This window comes from Delphinapterus leucas, chromosome 2 (assembly GCF_059928025.1).
Source record: "Delphinapterus leucas isolate spDelLeu-1000000601 "Yukka" chromosome 2, BTC_Dleu_Yukka2, whole genome shotgun sequence".
NCBI lineage: Eukaryota > Metazoa > Chordata > Mammalia > Artiodactyla > Monodontidae > Delphinapterus > Delphinapterus leucas.
This window is the reverse complement of record NC_143130.1, coordinates 112,496,134-112,521,427: the sequence shown is the minus strand read 5'-3', so window position 1 is coordinate 112,521,427 and position 25,294 is coordinate 112,496,134. Positions and strand designations below refer to the sequence as shown.

Below are 25,294 nucleotides of genomic sequence, written 5' to 3'. Positions count from 1 at the left end.
AGTGAGGATGAGAAATAGGTTCTACAAAAGTGAAAGAAATGAAGGAGCTGGGATAGCAACCAATAAATATAGAGGCATTTGCCCTCTATGCATTGCATAGGAGAGTTAGTTTAAAGATAAGCAAAGAGTCAACATGGTGGGATAAAAAATTAATCACATTAAACTGCAAAATGTAAAATCACTTAATGACTTCCAATATCCCCAGTGATAGAAATGGCTGAGGTGTAGTTATTTAGAGGCTACATAAAATCTGGAGTAACTCACCTCCTGCCAGGTACAAAGTGTCCTTAGAAAATGGTTAAGTTACGGTTGATTTGTTTTTGAATGAATGATTATGTGGAAGTTTGACTGCCAAATAGATATTCTCAGGTATCAAAAATGGACACTAGGTAAAAATAAAGAGATTGTTCAACTTAAAATTTATTTCCAAATCAAAGCCATTTGAAAGAGTATAAAATTGCCTTGAAAGTTTTCTCCCTGTATCCAAAAATAGCCTTCTAAGTGTGAATCCCAGTTTAGATCTTCGAATACCTGGGGAAGGGGAGGAAAGAAAAACTGTCCTGCAAATAAAGTGGAAAAAGTTCTTGCTCTATACATTTGAAATAATAGATACAGCCTGGTGATTGTGTGATATTGTATTGCATGGAAACATTTTGTTTTAGAGTGTTTTTCAATTATTTTCAAAAACAGTATACATTTTTTAAAGTGTGTCAAAGCAATGAATGCTTCTTGATAACAGAAACTGGAAACTGCCTGACAAAGTGAAACATTTTAATGATGTCAGCTTTTCTGAAGCAAAACCCAGGCATTGTTAAAATAGAGACAATTTATCTTTTAATTCAATTCTAGTCAATTTTAAGCTATATTCTTTCATAATTCTAACAATAAAAGGTAGTTTGCTGAATTAATATTACTTTAAAAGAATATTTCTTTATCTTTTTCCTACTGCATTTTTACAGCAAAGAACATTTAACACAGTTATCTTTGGTGAATTATACAAAATTAGTATTTTACCATTCCAGAAGTCACACACATTTTGGTCTCCATTCAAGATACTTGAGAGCAGCATGAAATTAAATTCTTAGTAATAGAAGACTACTTCAGAATGGTGGGGAATCCAGAAAAAAAGAGATAGGCTTGAACAAATTGCATGAAATAACAACTTAGAACAAATTACATAAAATAATTCAATAAACAACCAGCATGATATTTTGGTGATGTAATCTTGGGAAAAGTAATTTTGGTAGGGAGAAGATGCACACAGCAAAGCTTAGGTCTAATAAACTCACTGAGAGCTTAGATTCAAAATTCTACTTATGAAAACTGGATTCTGCCTTTAACACTGAGCAAGTGAATATATAGATATACAAACAAGATATAAGTAGAACTTAAAAGTTTATAATAATTGGCTCTCAAAATCGAGGACCTATATTCATTTAATCATACAAGTATTTGTTTAGGTCTGCTGTACATCAGACACTATGGTTGGCCTGGAAGTGGTAAAATTTAGTAATCCATGAATTCTACTTTCAACTTGCTCATATTTTAGTAAAGGAGAAAGACCAAAAAAATATAATTTAAATTTCTGTTTAGCTTCCTGATTACTTTTATTCATTATACTTATATGTATATATAAAATATAGTATACCGTGAAAGTAAAATACTAGATATATATGAAACAATACAGTGTAGAAATTACATCTATAGGCTATAACTGCTAACAGTCTGGGCTCAACTCCCAGTTCCATTGGTAATCAGTTGTAAGTTACTTTAGGTTTCTCGTCTGTAAAATAGTATAATATCTACCTCAAAGCTGTTATAATGTGGGTTAATGGAATAATGCATTCAATACATATATTAAAGTACATTTGGTATTTAATAATTGCTTGATAAATGTTGGTTAAATAGAGGTAGTGTTATGTTACAGATGATGAATAGAAGCTTGCCAGACAGATTGTGGAGGAATTACTGTGCAAGAAATAGATGTAGAAAAATAATATGGCAAATGTGGTGACACCCTTGATAGCCCTCTTCTTTCTGTCAAACTTGAAAAACCGGAGTTCCTCCCTTCATTTTTCTCCATATTTTTTTTCTAGAACATTGCAATTATTCCCTTGGTCATAAGTGCCATCAAAATGATGGCATTTGATTATTTTCAAATTTATATCTCTAATGCAAACCTCCCTTTTAAACTCCAGGGTCGAATCTATGACGTCTCACCACCCAGTTCATAAACTGGCATCAGTATCCACCCAGGAGCTCAAGCCAAAGGCAATCATCCTAATTGCTTCCTTTCCCCCATTCTCCGTGGCCATTCATCAGTAAATCATCTTGGTACCTGATTTTATCCCCACAATGTATCTCCACTGCAACTGTCCTCTCTGCTGGCCTTCTTCAATAGCATCCTTGTTTTCACAATTTCCTTCCAGTCCTTCCACTAAGAAGTCTGTCCTTATCTTTGCAAACATAAATTGGGTTATATAATGCCCCTGCTTAAAACTGTCCAGTCGTCTCATTATAGCTAATAAAAAATCACCACCCATTATCAGATGAAGGTCTAATAAGATCTGTTCTCTGCTTAATTTCCCAGCTACCTTTAAAGCTCTAGACACACAGGCCATCTGAGTTTTGTGAAACAGGCAAGAGCTTTTTCTTTCCAGAGATCCTCTGCCTGGAATTCTTTGCACACAGTCTTCACCATAGTAGCTCCTTCTCAGTCTACCAGTGTCAATTTAAAATACACCTACACAGTGTAGACATCCTTAGCCATCTGGTTTTACGTATTGTGTATCTATCACTTCCTAGTTATCCTCTCTCATAATACCCTGTTCTTTTAATTCACAGTAAGCTCATAAACTTAAGACAATATCTGCTTTTCTTAAACTGCTAAGGTTCTATGCCACCCAATTAATATCATACCTATTCATTCATTCAACAAATATTTATTGAAAGGCTACCGTGCACTCAGCATGAAGTTATATAACATAGTTTATGTTTCAGAGGTATTATTTGAGCAGATAGATAAAGATGAATTGCAAAAGAGCAAGAGAGGGACAGGAGGACTTGCTAGTCCATAACACCAGATGAGAAGTGATGATCTCCCTGACTAGGTTGATTGCAATGGAGATTCAGAAAAATGGATGGGTTTAAACTATTTACTCAGGTAGAACAAATAGGAATTGCTGATGGAATGAATGTGAAAGTAAGAGAAAGTAAAGAATGAAGAATTACTCCAAGGTTTTTTACTTGAGCAATTGAACTGATGATGGTAAGGTCAAAACAGGGAGTGAAATTGTTTTGAAAGAAAGATATCAAGATATTCATTTTGTACATGTAAATTTTGACATGCTTTTTAGACATACAAGTGGAAATATCAAATTAGCAGTTAAAATATTTGTTGGAAATCCATGTGCAATGTTTAATATAAATATAAATTTGGTTGTTATCAACATGGAGATAGTATTAAGTGCCAGGCACTATTGTAAGCATTTTGTTTATATTATCTCACTAAATACAGTAACTCTATGAAGTAGGTACTGTTATTCCTCCCATTTTAGAGATGACAAAACTGAAACACAAAAAGAAGAAGAGACTTGCCCCAAGTCACACAGCTAGTAAGTGCTAAGTCTGGAATTTGAACACAGGGTATCTGTCTCCAAAGTCCATGAATAGATAAGAGAGGTCCCAAGATAAAGCTATCAGATGACTGAGAAGTATAAGTCACCCAAAACTGACAGAAGACATAGAGGAGCTAGTAAAAAAGAATGAGAAGGAGTGGACAGAAGGAAAATCAAGACAAAGTGGTGTCACAGTAGGGATGAATATTTTTCAAAGGAGGGAGAAGCCATTCCCATTGAATTCTGCTGGGGGATAAAACAAGGTACAGAATGAGAAGGATCCCCCTGAATGCGACAACAAAGAGAGTGTTGGGCTGCAATCTCAGTAGAGTTGTGGGAATGGAGAGTGCCTAGAAGGTGAGTGTTGGAAGGCAAGGTTATTGCATAGAAAGTTCCTTTGTGATGTTAAGACATGTGATGATGTAGAAAGAATAAATGAATGTAAGAATGTAATTGGTAACATGGGAGCACACAAGAGGGCATGAAAAATGAAGTTAGAGAGGTGTTAAGTACCACATCACAAAGGTCCTTATATTCCTGAATCTCACCATGAAAATAATCGCAGTAATTGCTATTTTGCAAGCAAATGTCTCAATTTATTATTTCAGAATGACATACGCTGCAAGGAAATCAGACCATCATTTTTTAAAGTATTTAACGGGAATGCTTAATAAATGATAATATTTAGGAATTTTAATCTCTCATTTTTGCATATCCAGTTTTTGTTAAGAATAGATAATTGTTAAATCGTCATGTGTAGGTTTTTAAAAATTGTAGTTCAGCTTACATACAGTGAAATGCATGGATGTGAAGTACATCATTTGTAGCTTTTGATTTATTATTTATTGTATTGTGTCAGAAATGTTAAGTAGGGGCATTCCTGGTGGCGCAGTGGTTGAGAGTCCGCCTGCCGATGCAGGGGACACGGGTTCGTGCCCCGGTCCGGGAGGATCACACATGCCCCGGAGCGGCTGGGCCCGTGAGCCATGGCCGCTGAGCCTGCCCGTCCGGAGCCTGTTGCTCCGCAGCGGGAGGGCCCACGGCAGTGAGAGGCCCGCGTACCGCAAAAAAATTTTTAAAAAAAAGAAATGTTAAGTAATTCAGACTGTAGTCAATCTCATGTCTATTCAGAATTATTTCTCATCTATGAATTTACTCTCAGACCTCTCCACAAAAAGAAAAAGAAAAAAGAAAAATTGAGAATAGAGTGATTAGCACTTTGAAATTTGTTAGTACTACACAAATGTAAGATAGTAATGTAAGATAACATGGACCAGAATCACTTTTATAGTAAAACTTCTTCCTATGAAATTATGTAAAAACTGTTCTAATAAACTACATACATGTATGTAAAACTTTTATGAAAGCATCTAAAAGTGATAAATATCTCGGTAGAAAAAAATAGCTAAAAATCCTAAGGAAGAAAGTAAACTGTTATTCACTGATACATTGTAAAGAAAATTTAGGGGCTTCTAACTGTCGAACCATTTTTAAAGGTCTTCTTGCTAGACTATTGCTGCTAATACTCCTCCCTTTGAACTTAAATGGTGACTATGAGAATGACATGTTTCCAGTGACCTCACCCTGTTATGCAATGATTAATCATCATGAATACAAGTTAAGATCAACCCATGGGAAACTTGTCTTCTCCCATCTAATTTGATTAATGAGTTTTATGGCTGAGATGAATTGTGAAGAAAAAGTTAAAAGTACCTGAAGCAAAGGACAATTGTGGTCCATCTCACATGAATTTTTAGGGAAATAGAAATGATACTAAACATGAAAATTCTATAGTTAGAAAGGGACAGGATTATCCAAGGTGGTTATATATGATCACAAAAAATTGCAATATTCTCTGTGCTCTGAAAATAAATAACTAATAAATTCCCTACTATTTACTTTCTTGTTGATAGCTACTAACATACTCTAGTAACCAGTGAGAGAGTGATGCTTCTTTAAATTGACATTGTCGGTCTTAAGACAGTGTAATTCTTTACTTAAGTAACAGTAGAATTGCATTTATGACACGTAATTAAAGAATGTCCCATGGCAGCTTTTTAGACCTTAATGATTCAGTGAAAAATATAATAATCTTTTAAAACAGTCAATTGAAGGTAAAGCACAGCTTCAGTGATTTTTAAAATGTCAATAAATATCTGCAAATAACAGACATACTCTCTTTGTCACGTTGCGTGTAAAATCCTTATTAGCTTTAGAGCTTATAATACTCACTTTTTAAAAATATGACAACTAACCTTCATTTCTAGGGATCAGATACATTCCTGACCTAAGTTTACAGATTTTTCCTAATATATTTTTTATACTTTGAATGTTGAAGTTCTTTTGACATTTACTTGTGAAATAAATTTTTTTCTTGAAATTTCCTTACTTCCAAATTTCTGGTCTAATTGACATTTGTGTGTGTCAGAATTCACATTTTAGTCTCGTTATTCACACACACATCTTTTATGATCTCACTTACATAGAAACAAAATGGAGAACACAAACTATTGCTAGTACCTAATATGTTCTCTCTTGGGCTTTGGACTGCAATATAATTCTATCCAGAAATAATGACCATTGTATTAGTTTACTAGGACTGCCATAACAAATTACCACCATCTTAGATGGCTCAAAGCAACAGATATTTATTGTCTCACAATTCTAGAGGCTAGAAGTCCAAAATCAAGATGTTGTCAGGTCCATGCTCTCTCCAAAGGCTCTAGAGGAAGATGATCCTTCCTTGCCTCTCCCTAGCTTCTGGTGGTTGCAATCCTTGGCATTCCCTGTAGATATATCACTCCAGTCTCTACCTCTGGAATCACATGGCATTCTTTCTGTGTCTCAGTCCAAATTTCCCTCTTCTTAGGAGGACTGCAGTCACTGGATTAGGACCCACGTAAGGTCAATTTGGCAGAATCTATATGAACCAGTAAACTTTCTTTTAATCCATCCTAAATAAAAAGCCACACATATACACAGGAGGACATGTATGAGGATGTTCATTGCAAGCACTCTTTATAGCACACAACTGTAAATAACTTAAATGTCTATCGATAGCAGTGTGGCAAGCAAATTATCACCTATCCACGCTATGAAACACTGTGCAACAAATCTGTGCCCTAATAAAGGATCTTCCAGATATATTTTTGAGTAAAAATAGCAGGTTGGTGGCACTATATTACTTAAAGTTATTTTTTCTGGAAATAAATACAGAGCAGGGTCAGTTTGTAGAGCTCTGCAAATCTGTGATAATTAAGATCACATGAACAGCGTGTAGAAGAATATTTATCTTTCTGTCCCTCTTAGCAGAGTCATTGATCCATCTCATACAAAAGTGTTGTTAAGTCATATGACATAAAGACAAGGGATGACAGAACACAAAACTCACTTATCCCACTAGATTATCTGTCATTAAACATCTTTCCAACACTTACTCACATGGCAATAAAAGGTTTTATGTAAGCATTAGTTAAGGGTTTATGTTGCATTCTTATAGGTTATCCCAAAGGCACTTCCAGTTCATGGACTCCAAGGTAGAGAAAAGGTGTGAACAAATTTAAGTTGTTCTAGTAGGCTTATCCACAAGATCACAGAGCTTTAAGGGTATCAGTAATTGGACAACTATGCCAAAAGCCTGCCTATGGCTTGGTACAATGAATAAATAAATACCTGAGGAACCCAGGCTGTAAGTGACAGACTTTTGAGATGACAAATCTGAAGAGCTACTGTGAGGGGAATATAATCTTTCTCTTGGATAAATTTGTAAAGAGAGAGAAAGAAGACCAACAGAAAAGCACATTATTCCTCAGTGGGTCCATATCAAAGAGAGAAAATGTAGGATGAGGCCCCATCTCTTGGACTATATTTAGGGCTGTCATGAATGCCTTTGCCTTTGACATTTGGGCTCATGATAATGAAATTTATATGACCCCATCTGTTATGAAGTTAGTTAGGAAAATGACCTCGTGTCATTTTTATGCACAGAGGATTTGGGGGAGAACGATTGTAATAAACACATGTGATGTCATAAACACCAAGTGTCACAGCTCTAACTAAAACTATATATAAAAACACAGAATTCCCACCAAGAGTTAAAGCCATAAAAAAGTAAAACAAGAAATTGTATGAATAGAATAAAAGACAAATTATTTATACATGAAGTATTGTAGCTATTTAATAAGCTACATGTTTCATAAAAATCCATTAAATTAGAAGTCTTCAGAATTTGTAAGATTTTCAAATAAAGGACCAATTTTTTTTCTATTCTCACCATAGGCATCTTTCCAATGAAGAAACCCCATCAAAGGTCTCCTCAAGTGTGGAAGTAACTCAGAAGTAAAAACACCTTTGGTCTAAAAGCATTCCTCTGGCATATCTTTGTGACAAAGTCTTCCAGGTAAGTAATGAATGCATCTTTTGAAAAGGTAGAAAATTTCAGTACATTACACGTCTGTTAATCAATTAGTTCATTTTGTATAATGTCTTCTACTGACCAATCCAAAGAGGTCTAGATGTTCTAATATCTGATCTCTGAGAAAACATATCCAAAATACAAATTGGAAGTTTTGCCTTACATTCATCCAAAATATTACCCAACCAGTAGATTTTACTCGTTTCTACATTTCCTTTGAACGTGTTGAATGAAATATGTATCAGAGGAAAAAGAATTGCCTCAGTAAATTAAAACGTTAAAGATTGAGGGTATGGTTTCCTCTCTAACTGAATAAAGCTCTCATTAACAAGTGGAGTTAAGTGATTTTCACAGAAATTGTCCAAATCAGAGAGGAAACGGAGGACATTTTAAGGAACTGAGATAACTCTGTATTGATACAGCAAACCAAATAATAATGTGGATAATGGTGGAGGTATGGCAATAATAAAGACCATAATGTATCAAGGGCTAAGTGCCTGATACTGTGCAAAAGCACTTTATATAGATTTGGTCCTCATAACGACCCTAAGAAGTGGATGTTATGTTCTTCATCCTATATAGTAGGAAACTGAAGTTTAGCAAAGTTAAAAGGCTGGCCTAAGTTCACAAAACTGTTAATGTTGATACCAGGACCCAAACCCAACCAACCTGGCTCCAAAGCTCAAGTTCTTTAACAAATACAGAGTTACTAAGAGTGGTTTTAAATCAAGTGTCTCTGAAAACCAATTCAATTCAAACTTGACTTATATTTATTGGTTATACACTCTCTGCCAGTCTGCTCTAGGTGCTTAGGATACAACAGTAACTATATTTTTTAAAAATTCCAAACATCCAATTCGGGTCGCAGAACAATTTTAACTTGACAAAAACTAGTCCCATATGAACACTTGTCATACAGGAAAATATAGCGTTGCCTTTTATGTTTTGAAAGCTGAAAGATGTTAACCATCCTAAACAAGTATGTAGAACAATATGAGAGCTTTGTAACACTTTACTGGGACCATGACTAATGTTTAGTGGTTCAAGGAAAACATATCCATTTAAAATGATACAGCATTCTAATCAAGTAGCAAAATTAAAAGAGGGAAAGGATAATAAATATTGTCATTTCCTGAAGTTTGGTAGGACTTTCCTATTTTTTTCAGTTTCACTTTTTAATCCTGAAGGCATTACTTCAGTGTGTATAGATTTATGCTAATCATATACCACAGCCATGGGTTCTTCTATCAATATGAAATGTTTTGTACTTGCTGTTTTTGTGCATCTTGTATTGTTATGTGCAATATACAAAATAATGTGTCTAACTATGCCATTTATGCTTTTGAAGGAAAAAGCAAATTACTTACTGAAGAGAATGGCATTTGCATGCATGTGTGTCAGCTTTCAAGCCATTTCCTTCTACAAAATATTGCTTTCTACACTTAGAAAATGCATCCATCCATCAGTTACAAACCATTTCAAAGCACTTTATGAATCTACAGAGCAAAATGTACTTATCTTACATTGGCAGTGTCCCAGCTGTTACAAAATTGCTATTGTCTTAATACTTACAAGGCAATTTTAGCATCAGTTAATAATTTTACAGGATAGATAACTTCTAAAGCATTATAAAATGACAGACATTAAACAATAGCAACTTAGCATTTTTTGAAACAGTTCATGACAGCTTAAAAACTAAAGTGATTTTAATGTATAGTCTATGCAGTTTTAGTTTCTCATTGACAATTCCTTTAGAAGATAAAAATGTGAAAATCCTTTTAAATAGTAGGTGAAAGAATAAAACAAATTTATCTTTAAAAGATATTCAGTGAAAATCTCAATTAGGAATAATGTCTCAAATCTTCCTGTACAGATAGTAGGTGACAAGAATTTGAATTTATTTAGGCAGAAAAAAAAATGATGGTATCATTTAATGGTAGGGTACCACAAAATAAAAAGGCATATCTATTCATTAAAGCTAATACAAAAAGAGAAATACCATGAACAGCATTTTATATAAATCAGTATGCATTATTTCTTCCTAAACACTGTTTTCTATCAGTCTTAGTTTAAAAGCTTCAGTTAAAGGAAAAATCTGGATAATTGTAACACATGTGTTCTCTCTTACTCCCTTTATTTAAGTTGTTGGGATAGCCACACAACCCTTTTTTGGCTGGATATTTTACCGTTCACCTTTGATAACTAATGCCTTGATGATACAGAAAGAAAAATAGCTCTAAACAAATTATATTAATTGGTAGTTCGATGCTATACATGTGCAGTCTCTTCAAGGAAAAAAATACTTTTGATAAGCACCAATGTGCAACAGTGGTTATTTTCATCAATGGACTTATTAAATAAAACCAGTTATTCCATGAATGTTCACAAAGGCCAAGTAATTGACCACATCATCAAAACACAACCTAAATTCCCCTGGTACACAATTACCATCTTCTTCTCTATCACTGAGCACATTGATATTGCATGGGCTCATTGGACACCAGCTACCCTGGAAAATCAAGCACAAGTTGAATTTTCAAATGATGTAATTCATGTTCACACATTTAATTTTCTGTAGGATATTACATGTATGTTTTAATACTGCCATTGTCTCAAAATTATAAAACGAGAAGTTTGCATAATTTCAGCCTTTTTCATGGCACCAACATACCTAAAGAAAAGTGTAATTCAAAAAGTCTCAACTACTTTTGCAGTATGCAATACAAGCTATTATTAAACAGTTGTGTACTGTAAGACATACAAATCCTTATTTAACTCCTACTAGAAGGTGCATATAGTAAAATAGATCAAATTGCCAGACAGTCTATACTACCAGCTCCACAGAGGTAGGGAAGATGTCGCTCACAGATTGCTTCATTCCTGTCATCACACACCCTGCCTGGAACATAGTGGGTGCACCATAGGTGTTTGTTTACTGACTGATTGACTGAACTGGTCTGATTCTATTAACTATTTCAATCCTACATTAGCTATTTTTTAAATTCATATTTTAAATATCAAGCTCTTTTCTCAGTGTACATATAGAGAATAGTTCTTGAAAAGAATACACTTGACTCTGACTTAGAAATCAAACAACCACTTCTTGTCAACATTAATTGAGAAATATAAATATTTCTATTAAAATTATTCTATTATATACTTACATGTCACTTACAAACCTATATCTTTAATAAAATTATTCATATTAATAATATGAAAGACTCATATCTACAATGCAAATATAGAAGATGAAGGTAATATATTAGATGCTTCTTTCCTTTTACCTTCATATATCATCAAACTAATAACAGACTTATTTAAATTATCAAATATTTATTTACTGTGGGCTTGGCTAATATGTTTATTATTAACTAGTCTTGAATATAACATGTTATATATAACATAACTGAATTAAAAATATAAATTATTCTTGGTACTGAAAGAATAACATTTTAATTAAAGTTCCACTTTCCAAGTACCATTAAGCTCAGCCATTTTTGAAACTCAGCCTCAAAATGCACATCTATGTCCCTAATTTTTAGCAAGAATGTATTTAATGACAGTGGTACTGAATTACCTCTGAATGAGTGAATATAGAAACAAAGAAAAACTTATTTATTTGGAGAGAATGCCGCAAGGGCGGGAGTATGAAATTTGGCAAGCCCCAGTTTTCACAAACAAGGAAGCAGCCTAAGACTTTCCATCATCTTTTATTACTGGGCTCTGAGATATTTCAGACACTCCAGCATGCAATCTTTGAAGTGTGTTTGTAATAAAATCTCTTGAATTGATCTTGAGTAGGTTTCCACTTTCCTCGTCACACCATTACATGGCCATCCTCCATTGGCACCATCTATGTTTAATCAAATGTGAAGACTTTCTGATGCTGCTCTCAAAAGAGATCAGATATTTGGCCTGCAGGGCAACGAACCTGAGTTCATATCCTAAATTAAACCTGGACACAGTACCTGGAGATGAGACTACCCCACAGGAGGATTCTACAGTAGATTTTTAAGCATATGACAAAGAATTTCAATAGATATTTATCATGTTGCTGAATCACTAAATCTAAAAACTTGTTGCTAACTTAGTTTTCTTTGCCAACTTCTCATACACACCTGCATAGGATGAATTATTAATATAAACAAATTACTTTTTGAAGTTGTTTGTATTATTCAGACACACATCAACCGCTTTCAGCAAGAAACCCTGAAGAGCAAAATATGACTAAACAGGGAAATTACTTAAAGGAGGCAATAGCATGATGTTCTACATTTTGAGTATGACTCTAGATACCATGCTATTTCCAAGAAATTGGTCCAGAATGAGCATACCTGAAATGTCCTCCTAAGATTTCCCATTGTTTTGATGGGTCTAGTCTAAAACAGGCAGCCCCAAATCTAAGGAAAAATACAGACTATTCTGATTTCTGGGATATCCTATACACTAAAGTCAACATGATCCTGCACCTCTGGAGTTTGCTAAGAGTCACTGCCCAGCCCATCTCAGACCCATTTCACTGAAACTGCCACTTTGAACAGCTGCACAATAGCTATTGTCCACTGATGGGAAAGTGTCTCTTCTTGATGTGAATGCAACTTGTTAGAAATAAATGATCAACCTTGTTCGAATTGACCCACAGATTTAAGTTGGCCCTCACACCACAGTAGCACAAGCTCAGACCTCCTGTAAATAATATCAATAACTCAATGAGGGTATCTAGAAAAGCCTAGAATGACTTTATCTTATATATGTTCAATAAGGTGTTAATATTTCAGCATGCACTCTAGAGCTAGAATGCTTGGATTCAAATCTTAGTCTAGCATTTTTACTGTGTGTCACCTTTGGAAGATTGCTTAGCCTCTCTCAACACATTTCCTTATTGTAGTTTAATCATAACTCTACCATATACTGTTTCTTCAACATGGTAAGTAACAAACCATCTCTTCCTAAGTTTAAGTCTGTTAACATAGTAATGGCAGATTTTTTTCTTCTTTGTAAGTAATGATGTTTATAATGGTTAAATGTTTCTATTGTATCATTTAACAAGAAAAAAAAATTATTCAATGTCTACTAGAGATGTAAGATAGAGGGACTGTGTCTCTCAGTTGAAGGAGCACCTAATAATAGTTCTGGGATTAGTACTGCTATTCTCATACATGAACAATACCTAGTAATGCCAAAATATGTTGTTGTTGTTATTTTTCTCATGCATCACCACGCATGATTGGGCAAGAGAAGTTCCTAAGAAATTACTAAATTTTTTGTCTTTTAAGATATAAAAAAAAAATCTCTCTTGCAACTACTCATCCTAAATTAAATTGTCTAAAAGTTGTACTTTTACAGTAATTTGCAACTCGAAAATAAGAAAAATTGAGAAAATCACTATTGCCCATATGTAATGTAGTAGTGAAAAATGACAGAAAAGCTTTTATAAAAATAGCTATATACTCAGGACTGCTTGTGAAAGCAACAGATATCTTCAAGACATGATATCCTCTTTTTTCCAATGAATTAAATCTGTTTACCATTTTTGTTCTGTATAAATATAAAATTTTCAATAACATTGAAAAATATAAACTTGTAAAGAATGCAAGTCCATTCTTAGCATCTTAGCACATACAAAAAAATCATTGGTTAAAAATTATGGTTAAATGCACATAAAAATTAGAAAATTAAATCATGTTATTTTCAAAGTAAACAAGATTTTCAGAATTCACTCTTTCCTGTACCTGTACCAAATGCCTGTACATTTGACTCTAAGTCTTTGATTTCTCAACAAACTCTAATATTGCATGAGTTATATTCAACTATTAAATCTTCACACGTATTACTCCATTTGTCCACACTCATCTTTTGATCCTATCTTAGATTTAAATAAAACTTTCTTTAAACTCCTCACCTTTCAAAGGATGGAGCTAGGATTCTTACAATAGCAATAGTGTTTTCTCCAAGAATTTCTTGAAACATGAAGGTTCAGATCATGAATAGCTTTTTCAATCATATGCTCTCAAATTGTAACATTTTATTTATCATATTCCCATAGAAAATTTCAAAGTTATTTATGATATGTATGGTATTTAAGTAGAAGGAGCATATGATGATTTTCCATAGCTGAGAACATTTATAGTACAGAAGGGCAAAGTGGCAAACTTAAGGTTGGCTATGGGCAAACTTTTTTTATAGGATTGACTAACCTTACAAAAACAAGTAGGAAGGAGAATCATGGGCTTTGCTCTTCATAGATCACTATCCCACACTTCTTTAGTACTCTACTCAAAGTGATTTGTGATTAATCTACTTCAAACAATCAGCAGAATATACACTGACTAGTTGGTGTTTTTTACATGCTATGGGGATACAAATGATGTGTAAGAGATCAACCTGGCCCTCAGGGACTTAGCACATACAAACAATCAGCAGAATATACACTGACTAGTTGGTGTTTTTTACATGCTATGGGGATACAAATGATGTGTAAGAGATCAACCTGGCCCTCAGGGACATAACAGTATAACCAGGAAGATAAAATCAAACTTCAGGGAACTAACTTGGGAGGATCATTAGGTATTAAAATGTATAGAGCAGTCTGTAGATCTTCCAGAGGTAATATTTTTAAATACTTCTCAGTGCATCTTGAGAGGTACTCATTTATGAGTTTCTTTCCACGCAACACTTTTGCTACTTCATCCAAGTAAAGGATAAAGTGAATGTCATGTAAGGATGAAGAAGGGTAGGAACCAAGGCAGTTTCTGTCAGATGGAGAAATAAAAAGGCCCTCTATCTCCAGGAGAAAAAGCCAAGAAAGAAAAAAAGAATGAAGGAAAATATGTGAAGTCAATCATGAGTGTACTTTCTTACCATTCCCTCATTCCCCAGAGAGCGGGTGAGCCAGGAATGGTACATAACAGAGGGTGTGTGTGTGTGTGTGTGTGTGTGTGTGTGTGTGTATTGAGTCACAAGGAGTATTTATTTCAATTTGGCCTGAACATTAATTTTACTTGTGGTAGTCAGAAATCATTGTTAACTTTAATTGATAACGTTTTTCAGACCACTGGAACTAGCTAACCTTGATGCATGTTGAAATAGTCTCTCAAAACACTTGGATTATCTTAGATGAGACAAATTCACTAGGGTAAACTGTGAAGTTTTTTGAAAGATTTTTTTTTATTGAATTCAGACTTCCAGAAAAGTTGCACAAATTATACAAAGAATTCTTGTTTACCTTTCACCCAGTTTCCCACAATTTTGCATCTTATATAACCATAGTTCAGTTATTAAAACCAAGAAATTTTATATGTGGAAACTAAAAAATAAAACAAATGAATAAATATAACAAAACAGAAACAGACAGATACAGATAACAAGCTAGTGGTTACCAGAGGGGAGGGGCTGGGGGGGCCAAAATAAGTGAAGGGAATTAAGAGGTGCAAACTACCAGGTATGAAATAAATAAGTTACAAGGATATATTTGTATAGCACAGGGAATATAGCCAGTACTTTGCAATTACTCTATATGGAGTATAAGCTATAAAAATATCAAATCACTATGTTGTACACCTAAAACTAATAAATATTGTAAGTCAACTATAGTTCAATTAAAAAAAACAAGAAATTAACATTGATGCCATATTATTAACTAATATGCAGGCCTTATTAGAAATTTGCCAGTTTTTCTGTTAATATCCTTTTTATCTGGTCCAAGGTTCAATCCAAGATCCCATATTGCATTTAGTTGTTTTGGGGAATTCTTCAATCTGTGATAGTTCCTCATTATTTCATGTTCTTGACACTTTTGAAGAGTTCATGCCAGTTATTTTTTTTTTTTTTTTTTTTTTTTTTACGTTACGCGGGCCTCTCACTATTGTGGCCTCTCCCGTTGCGGAGCACAGGCTCCGAACGCGCAGGCTCAGCGGCCATGGCTCATGGGCCTAGCCTAGCTGCTCCACGGCATGTGGGATCTCCCTGGACCGGGACACGAACCCATGTACCCTGCATCCGCAGGCAGACTCTCAACCACTGCGCCACCAGGAAAGCCCCCATGCCAGTTATTTTTTAGAACATCCCTCAATTTGTGTTTGTCCAGTGTTTTCTCATAATTAGATACTTGTTACTATTTTTTGACAAAAAACAGAAGTGAGGTTATGTCCTTCTCAGTACATCATATAGTGGAATATATGATGGCATTATATCCTATTACTGGTAATGTTAGCTCTGATCACATGGCTAAATGGTGTCTGTCAGGCTTCTCCTTTCAATGTTAATATTTCCCCCTTTGTAATTAATAAGTATTTTGTGTGGAAATACTTTAAGATTATGTAAATATCCTATTTCTCATCACTCATTAATTTTAGCATCCACTGATGGTTTGAGCAATATGTATATAGGTAGATAGATTTCACAAATATTACTGTGGTGTTTCAATGAGGTATCACCTCACACTGGTCAGAATGGCCATCATCAAAAAATCTACAAACAGTAAATGCTGGAGAGGGTGTGGAGAAAAGGGAACCCTCCTGCATTGTTGGTGGGAATGTAAATTAATACAACCACTATGGAGAACAGTATGGAGGTTCCTTAAAAAATGAAAAATAGAACTACCATATGACCCAAGTAATCCCACTACTGGGCATATACCCTGAGAAAACTATTATTCAAAAAGAGTCATGTAGGGGCTTCCCTGGTGGCGCAGTGGTTGAGAGTCCGCCTGCCGATGCAGGGGACACGGGTTCGTGGCCCGGTCCGGGAAGATCCCACATGCCGCGGAGCGGCTGGGCCCGTGAGCCATGGCCGCTGAGCCTGTGCGTCCGGAGCCTGTACTCCACAACGGGAGAGGCCACAACAGTGAGAGGGCTGCGTACCGAAAAAAAAAAAAAAAAGAGTCATGTACCACAATGTTCATTGCAGCACTATTTACAATAGCCAGGACATGGAAGAAACCTGAATGTCCATTGGCAGATGAATGGATAATGAAGATGTGGCACATATATACAATGGAATATTACTCAGCCATAAAAAGAAACAAAATTGAACTATTTGTAGTGAAGTGGATGGACCTAGAGTCTGTCATACAGAGTGAAGTAAGTCAGAAAGAGAAAAACAAATACCATATGCTAACACATATATATGGAATCTAAAAAAAAAAAAAATGGTTCTGAAGAACCTAGGGACAGAGCAGGAATAAAGACATAGAGAATGGACTTGAGGGCACGGGGAGGGGGAAGGGTAAGCTGGGACGAAGTGAGAGAGTGGCATGGACATATATACACTACCAAATGTAAAATAGATAGCTAGTGGGAAGCAGCTGCATAGCACAGAGATCAGCTCGGTGCTTTGTGACCACCTAGAGGGGTAGGGTAGGGAGGGTGGAAGGGAGGCGCAAGAGGGAGGGGATACGGGGATATAGGTATACATATAGCTGATTAACTTTGTTATACAGCAGAAAGTAACACAACATTGTAAAACAATTATACTCCAATAAAGATGTTAAAAAAAAAAGAAAATAGGGCTTCCCTGGTGGCACAGTGGTTGAGAGTCTGCCTGCCGATGCAGGGGACACGGGTTCGTGCCCCTGTCCGGGAAGATCCCACATGCCGCAGAGCGGCTGGGCCCGTGAGCCATGGCCACTGAGCCTGCGCGTCCGGATTCTGTGCTCTAAAACGGGAGAGGCCACACAGTGAGAGGCCCGCAAACCGCAAAACACACACAAAAAATATTACCGTGGTGTTTGTTAATGGTGATTTTCAATTTCCCTTATTTCTTGTAGATTTATTAATTTATATTCTCCTGTAAAGGAGAGTACTCTCTTTGTTTACTTTTCCATTTACAGATTTATGTCTGTATAGTCATCCATGATTATTTTTAATCTAGGGGTTGTAATTCAAACTAGCATTATTTGGATTGTTCTCTAATTGGCCCAACTTTGGTCGTTGGGAGCACTTTAAACTTGGTTATTGTGGTGAATTTTTGAGATGCCTCCATCATTTTGCGGATACTTGTATACTTTCTGTTCCTTAAGACATTCCGGTCTTATCTTGTATTTTTCCTGCCCTGGTCCTTTCCAGCATCAGCTATTTCTCCAAGGAGTCCTGGTTCCTTTTACTGGAATGACATTTAAATTCCAAGATCTAAATGTTAAGTGTGCTTACTGTTACTGGGAAGTCATTGTTTCTAGGCCCTGTCAGAGAATAAAGCTAGGAAATAGATGTACGTGTAATAACACATGAATACACACAACTATTTATTTCTGTATCTATCCATCTTGTGTGCATATATATATATTATATATATATATATAAAACTACTAGTCATACTGATATGTTTTATTCCAATTTAACATGACAGAATTCGTTTTACTCTTTTCTTATTTTCATTTGTAACCTCTTCCTCTGACGATGAGAAAAATGGCACTCATTAACAATATATTTGGTTTTTGTTCAAACCTAATATGAATATAAAATAGTTTTAGAATTGCTAACTTACACCCGTGTTAGAAACAAATTTACTAAACACAGAGTACAACATTTTTGGAAAACTTGTTTTTTGTTTGTCTTTAGATTTACTGTATTTAGTCAAAATATTGCTTTCTAAAGTTACTTATGTTGGTTCTTTTATCCCCACCCTCATCAGTGTGGTTATTTTATTCATTTATAATAAAATTAGGTTCACTTTTTACTGTGTTTCCGCTTTGAGTTCTCCTTACATCCTGGGTTATTTAATCATTTATTTATTTGAGAGGTATATAAAACAATATCATGATCCTTAGAGTAAGAGCTATAAAAAACGTATCCTCACAAAAGTATTACTTCTCCCTCAATCCTATACCATGTTCCCATTGCCTCTTTATTTCTACCCCTTTTCCATGTAACCAGTCTCTTTAGTTTCTGTTTGATCCTTCCTATAAGTCTTTTCCACAAATGAGCAAATACATGTATATTCTCTTATTCTTCCTTCTTGCTTAAATGGTCCCATACTATAAATACTTTTTGCACTTTGCTTTTTCCACAGAACAATATATCCTGAAAATGTCTTTCTCATTCTTATTTACAGATGCACGGTACTCCATTGTGTAGAGGTACCATAGTTTATTCAGCTACTTTCTTATGTGTGGGTATTTAGGCTGTTTCCAAAATTTCACAAGTATAATAAAGAAATTTTTAAGAGATTTCCAGTGAAAGAATTTGTTTCTATATCCTCGGGATACAGACCAGAAAACTTCAATAATCTTAGGCAAACTCCACAGCAAACAGGGCACTGAGAGTATGGTGCCTCAAGAGCTAACAGGATAGGAACAATCTGTGGTGGTAGAGCATCAGATTCCTCACGGCCCATACCTGATGTGTAGGATATCCACAGGCTCAACTGCTGAGAATACAAGTAGATCAAAGTAGGACTGGGTCCATGGCAAAAACTGAAAGGTGCAAGTGTTTCATTACCAGAAACTACAACCAAGTTCACAGTCAGGAGGAGTAGATTCCAGAATAATGTTCAAATGAGATCAGTTCTCAGTGGACTCGATTGAAGAAAAAAAATGTCTGGGTGAAATGAGGGTCCTCCCAGCAGAGGGAGCAGGGCCTAGAGAATGGTATAAAATACATTCATCATAAGTTTCCTCTGGAAAGCTTCCATCTTGGATGGGAGATGGGGAAGGAGAGACTCTTGAGGAATTTGGAATTTGAGGAGAAGCTAATTTTATCAGGGAGTTTGAATTTAAATTTCACTGAATGTTACCTTACAGAGACTATTATATTAATTATGTATTACTGTGTAGTAAATTACCCAAAAACTTAGTGGCTTAAAACAACAAACATTTATTATCTCAAAATGCCTATGGCTCATTAATTCAGGAACTGCTTAGCTGGGTGGGTCTCACATAAGATTGCAAACAAAATGTCAGCCAAAGCTTCTGTCATCTGAAGTCTTGATTGGGGCTTCAGAGTCTGCTTCCAAGCTCACTCACATGGCTGTTGGCAGGAGGCCTCACTTCCTCACTAGCTATTGGCTAAAGGCCTCAGTTCCTTGCCACATGGGTCCCTCTGTGGGCTTTTTGAGTGTCCTCATGACAGGGTACTTGGCTTCCCCTAGACTGAGTGGCACCAGAGAAAGAGCAAAGAGGAAGCTAAAATACCTTTATGTTCTAATCTCAGAAGTTACACATTATCAATTCCACCATATTCTTTTGTTTAAAAGTAAGTCACTAGGTAAGCCCACATTCAGGGGAACAGAATCAGGCTCCACCTTTTGAAGGGAGAAATATCAAAGAATATGTGGACATATTTTACAACCATGACAACTGTTTTAATCTGGAAGAGATGAAATTAACAAACTAAAATTTATTTCTCTCATCAGCAGGGCTTTGGCTTCAAAACAAGATGATTACATAATAAAGGAAAGTACTTTTATTTAATGCATTATATGTAAATTGTCACCCCTGCTACAGGCTAAAAATAGATCACTATGACCAGAAGTGCTGAAAAACACCATTTACATTCTCAAATAACTTTTTAAAAGCTGAATCTATACTATCTCTATGATGTCACTAGTGGCATAACCTCTTCCTTTGTCTTTACCACTAATAAGATTGGAGAAAAGTTTAGATTCTCATTTCCACAATTCTTGAATTCTATAATATAAAGTACCTTATTTAGGTTTAATAATAATAAACCTTGGTAAAAAGATATGTATCCAGATATACCTTGGTTAGAAACTCATTTCTAGTTACTACTTTTGTGTGAAAGTTTCTTTATGCCTCAGTTTTCTTATGTGCAAATAGGGATACCAATACCTCCTTCATAGTATTGATGTATCACTAAAGCACCTAGCACAGTACCAAGAACATGGTGGATACTCAAAGAATGGTATTATCACTCCATGCCACACAAATAGAATTATATTGATATGGTTTTAGGATTGAATTTCTTAACCTTCATTCTGTTTAGAACTCTGCGAAGTGTTATACGTAAGTATCAAGAACGTACAATCAGGTGATGTTGGGAGATAAACTTTGCCATCTTCATCAAGTGTAATATTCATAATCAGTGAAACTAATAAAATCAATTCATCAATACCTAGGATTAGAATACAACTTTTGAATTACCAAAGAAGATTTCTGAGAGTTAAGAGCTCTGATACTGGAGTCACATAGGCTGCATTAAAACACTGGTTCCACACTTACTAAATGTAGGACTTTGGGCAAATCGGTAACTTCTCTGGGCCTCAGTTTCATTATCTATATCACAGAAATAATAGTACCTTCCTCATAAGGTTTTGGGAATATCAGTTAATATATTAAAGTAATTAAATGAAAACCTGGAATATAGTAAGTGCTAAATAAATGTTAGCTATTTTCATTAATATGGTTATGATTATTACTATTATAATTATTACATTCATTTGCTTTTTTTCTTCAGAGAAAAAAAGAGTTTTGAAAGTTAAAAACAAAAGAAAATACTGCCATTAATTCCAGGTGATGTTTTAAGATAATTTCCTGTTTGGATTTTGTGCATTATTTTAAGAATGACAAGGAAAGATTTTATTTTTAACCCTTAGTCACTTAGCAGAGAGAAGAATCTCAGAAAGAACCCAAATGTTGTATGTAGGTAAATTTCAGAGCTAGACAGGTCAAAAGCTGTTTCAATATTTCTGAATCTGGATGAAGATGTATAATTGTTAATCATTTTGAGGCCAAGCTGAACAGAGTGCCTTGAGGGAAAAAGAAGGACTTGTAGGGAATTCCCTGGTGGTCCAGTGGTTAGGCCTCCACACTGTCACTGCTGGGGGCCCAGGTTCAATCCCTGGTCGGAGAACTAGAATCCCACAAGCTCTGTGGCACAGTCAGAAAAAAAAAGAAAGGAAAAGAAAAGAAAGAAAGACTTGTAACTACTTTTGTGGTGGTGTCCTAGAGTGATCATGATGCTCCCTGCCTCTGCAGCCCTCTGTCTTCCATGTGCTAATCAGTGACCAGCATTCTCACAAGATTCTTTACCCAATTACTTATTTCCAGTGATATACTAAACCCCTCAACAAGGAAGAGTTGAAATTCCTGAATTTGAGAGAAATTGCCATGGGGCTAAGTTGGCATAGTGTAGCCAAGAAAACTTACTTCAAAATCTAGGAAAATAACACTAACTTTTCTCCACACTGTATATTTTGAAAGCTTGATTCAACCGAGAATTTTACACAAAAACAAAAATCAGCTTAAAATATGCACTAATTTATTACTGAAAAAATATGGAACTTAAGCAGAGAAATTTTAAAAGTCGCAACTTTCCATGATATAGTGGTAGCCTCTCCTGATTGACAGAGGTCTAGTAATCTAAGTGAATATCACCCCAGTCCAACTATGCCTTATGGGAAAAATTTGTCAATATCCAAATATCACTAGGCTGTGACTATGAGAGTTGTCCCATTTACAAAAACACTCAGATTGTTGCTAGGTCTCAGCACATATACATACATATACATATTGTACACTTCATCTTTTTCTCAAAATTCCCCTTCTGACATTCTCAAGGAGGAGTTTCACTTGTTTCCAGGAACAAATTTTACTTCTATTTTTCATCTCTGCTCACTTCACAGAAGTCAGGTACTCATAAGCCACTTGAGGAGGGTGTCACACCACCATTATTGCTTCCTTTCTCCACCATTCCCACCCTGACTGTCCCTCAGAATGTAGATTTTGCACAGAAGTCTACGGTAGAGTGGGGAGTCAGAGATAGCCCTCTGCCCAACTCCAAGTGGAACTTTGGCAGTATTACCAAGATGATAAGGTTGGAATTAATTTGTACTAAAATGTTAATGACTTCTGTACAATGTTTTCATTGTAAATGAAGTAATTTAGTGCCATAGTTTAATAGAAAAATGATTTTTTTTTCTTGGCCACACCATGCAGAATCTTAATCCCTTGACCGGGGATCGAACTGTGCCCCATGCAGTGGAAGCACGGAGTCCTAACCACTGGACCACCAGGGAATTGTCTGATTTTTAATGGAAAAAAAGTTTTCACTGTAAAGCTCCCACAAGAGATTGTGTGGATGGTGTAGTCTTCTGGTGCCTTTCAAAATGGAGAACTGACCTCATTATTACAGAACTGATGAAGTATTATAATTCTCGGCAAAGAGAAAAGGAATTAAAAAGGCAATTTTTAAAAATAGAGAGGTGAAGATTCATCTTTGCCTCTTTTAGTAATTAGACGGCCTTTTCAGTGAATCCATAAACTCAAGTTTTTTTGTTTTTTATTCTAAGCTTTAAAATGGGCATATCAATCTTTGCCTATTTTAGGTGGTAGGTAATAATAACTCCAGATAATGAGTGTAAAGCACATTTTATAGATATAAAATGTTTCACAAGAGAAGGTTGACCTCTTGACTTTGCTGAAATTTGTATACCATTTCTTCATATGCCTTTATTTCATAAACAGGAAGGAAAACACTTATACCTTAAACTATAATTTCCTTATCCTAAGGAAGCTGTAGTTTCCTTATACCTTAAACTGTAATTTCCTTATCCTAATCCTATGTTAGTCATTAAACTAACATAAAGCACCCTGACTGTCACCTCTGGTCTGTAGTGATGGAAAGAATTACTTTGCTTTCAGGCAGAATTCTTTAAACTCCAAAGTAGGTACTATCTCACTCTAAGTTTGAATCTATTGAACAAAAAGAAGTTTCAATGAATTCAAAAGTAAACTCAAGGGAATTCCCTGGCGGTCCACTGGTTAGGACTCCATGCTTCCACTGCCAGGGGCGCAGGTTCAATCTCTGGTCGAGGAACTAAGATCCCACAAGCCACGCGGGTCGGCCAAAAAAAAAACGAAAAGAAAAAAAAATAAAATCAGAATCTTTGATATTCAAAAGAAAAGAAAAAGTAGAGTCAAAATTCTTATCCATTCTACTGAAAATATATGATTTTTCTTAATTCAAATGATATTTATTTAGTCTGTGACTCAAGTAAGCTCCCTGTTGGATAGGAAAGAAGTTATATTCTTCAGGAAAATAAGTGGAACAGAGGTCTCTCTAGTGCAACAGTAGCTGACAACAGGAAGGTGACAGGCACAGAGGTGACTAACAAAGGAGGCTAATTTCAAAACTAAGATAAAATTAAGGGGAAGACCTGGTAGCCCGGTGAATAAAAGCTATTTTGTGAAAAATGACTACTGCTCATATAAAATAAAGCTTTTATGGAAGTAATTCTTACCTTATTAATTTTAGTACACTATAACTCTGCAAAAAATATTTTTTACATGTTAGTCTGGAGTAGGTTCTTTATGAAGAGAGCAAAATGTTCCCAATTTCATTTCTCGTCCTTCTTGTGTGCACTGCTTATCACAGAAGAAGGTGTTCTCGCTCTGAGATCTTTCTGTTGAAGAAAAATAATCGGTGTCTCAAACTAGAAACGGACCCATTCTAGGAATTGCACCATCTAGACATAAGTCACCATATGTGACTTTAAAGTTTTTTTAAGAGGCAACTTGGATTGCTGCCCATTCTACTGAAATGAAGAGGAGGGAGGAACCACACTTTTTCTTAAGTCCTTGGTGTCTGAAACCACAGCATCAGTTTGAAGTATTTCAAAATTTAAATTAAAAAAAGCAAAACAGAAATACAGTAGAACTCTGTGGTTGATGAGATATGGCCGAAATGAATGTGTTATCGTAATCATTTGCACCTTTCTGTAGACTCACCAAAATCTTCTTATCAACTTATATTTAACAAACCTCAACTAGTTCAGTGCCTACTGAAAAGTTCATCCAATGTTTATCCTAAAGACATAACATTGATATTTTTAAAGTACAAAATAATCTATTTTACAATATTCTATAAAATAATCAGTGAGGTTGTCTAGAAAAATAGTTCATTTTATTTAAGATGTCTGTCTATGAAATTGAAACCTAGATTTTGTTTTATGATAATTCACATTTTATCTGAAATGTTCATTCTAATCATTTTAATTTTTGAAAAGATGTACCCCCATCAAGAAAAAGCAGAGATTTGGTATCAGATGATCTTGAAAATACAATGCCTTTGACTGTTTAAAGAGATAGAAATTTTATTAGTAGGCTTTTAATCATTGAAAACAATAAGGAGAATATCTTCTATTCATTTTCAATAGGACAAGGCAGTATTAAAACAAGACCATTCCATCAGAGAAGCTTGATTATTTTCTCAGTGTTTTAAATTATGCATATGATTGGTGACACAAATACATGTTTAAGTGGTTGCAAATTTAAAAAATCAATATTCCCAAAGAACTAAAATTATGCCCA

General features: G+C 35.1%; 1 pseudogene; it reads left to right on the top strand.

Moving 5' to 3' along the window:
• The first annotated feature begins 2,208 nt into the window (after positions 1 to 2,208).
• LOC149750256 (ubiquitin-conjugating enzyme E2 E3 pseudogene) overlaps positions 2,209 to 25,294 on the top strand; it is a 70,291-nt pseudogene continuing 47,205 nt past the window's right edge.